We start from the raw sequence: 1,456 nt of genomic DNA, 5'->3' as shown, positions 1-1,456 counted from the left end.
AAAACCTGTAGGTTTTTATGTCGAAAAGAAAACAACATTATCGAAAGTTTTGAAAAGTAAATATGACCGACTTCTGGAAATAATTGCCGCAACTCTTCTTCCTCATGGAAGGTAAAATAGGATAATGGCCGTAAAATTAATGGAATTTTTAAAAAATCATTGCCACAAGTTTGTAAAAAAAGTAAGCCAACAGCTTTTCCTTGCTCCAGGTGAGGCTCGAACTCACAACCCCGGCATTGCTCATACACACAGAATACTGATTATAAGTACCGTGCGCTAACCAATTGCGCCACTGGAGCTGTTGAATCCTGTGTAATATTTTCGTTTCACAAAATTAGTCATTAAAACAAAAAAAAATTATAAATTTTATTTTTTTTTTTATAAATAACCAACTTTTATTTGATTAATTTGAGTCTATTGGGGATAACAAAAAATAAAAAAATAAAATTAAAAAAACATTTTTTAAAGTTTTAAAGTTAAAAAAACTTTATTTCATATCTTTTTTTTTATTAAATTTAAACAATTGTTTTTCCTGATTTGATTTGTTAAGTTGGTTTTAAAGTAAACAGGGAAAGATTATTCCTCAGAACAGGATTGGTGTAAGCTTTTTATGACTAAAACAATTGAGTGAAAAATTAAACAAAATGTGGACTATTTTGGTCACGCCCACACCACTTAAGAGTACATTGCGTATACGTAATTATTTGGTAACGATGAGTCATTTATTTACACAGATATATTACGTATCCTTATTACAGTTCAAGTATAGGATATCGTAAAGTGGGGTTAAAGGCTTATTAGCAAACGATTAGACATGGTTTCTATGTGCTTAGCCAAATTCGTATTGGTTTACAAAAGACAAATACTATGCCTAAGCCTTTTCTGACTTTTGACATTCGGGCGGGTTACTTTGTAACGCTACAATCGTCTTCCCGAAGTGGATTCAACGAATAATTCTAAGATATTTTCACCAATTTTCATATCTCTAAAATGACTAACGAGCCCACGATGCATATGATGAAGGTTTACAGAATCTGGAAATTTTAGGGTACATTTTTTAAGGCATTTAAATGAATACAGTTCCCAACTAAATTTGGCTCAATTCTTTTTCATCTTTTTATATAGTTACATATTTAATACATAACAAATATACAACTTATGTCTTTCTATTTGACATAGCCTTGGCTTCAGTATTCAAATTCCACATTTACTTTTAGCTAACTCGTTAAAATTTGCCTCTCATTACTTCAAAACAAACCGTTGACAAAATAGATGATTTTGTATGGGCAGGTAAATTTTATATGTACATCTTTTCAACAATTCATTTAACTTAAAATGAAATTTCTTTAAATATTGGTTTTTAATGATTTATTTAATTCAATTCATTAAAAGATGAAACTATATTTTGTTTTCTTTTTTGGGAATTCAGGATAGAAAGGACATTATAAATCCTACT

At 29.5% G+C, this 1,456-nt stretch overlaps 1 non-coding gene across 1 annotated transcript; it reads right to left on the bottom strand.

Moving 5' to 3' along the window:
* Window positions 1-201: 201 nt before the first annotated feature.
* Trnai-uau lies at window positions 202-299 on the bottom strand. Its single transcript has 2 exons — window positions 262-299; window positions 202-237 (listed from the first exon to the last, which is right to left on the bottom strand). It is a non-coding gene; the product is annotated as a tRNA-Ile (tRNA).
* Between the last annotated feature and the right edge of the window lie 1,157 nt (window positions 300-1,456).

The sequence above is a fragment of the Drosophila willistoni genome (assembly GCF_018902025.1).
Source record: "Drosophila willistoni isolate 14030-0811.24 chromosome 2R unlocalized genomic scaffold, UCI_dwil_1.1 Seg200, whole genome shotgun sequence".
Lineage (NCBI taxonomy): Eukaryota > Metazoa > Arthropoda > Insecta > Diptera > Drosophilidae > Drosophila > Drosophila willistoni.
The sequence above is the reverse complement of the archived record's forward strand: the minus strand, read 5'-3'. Positions and strand labels throughout refer to the sequence as shown.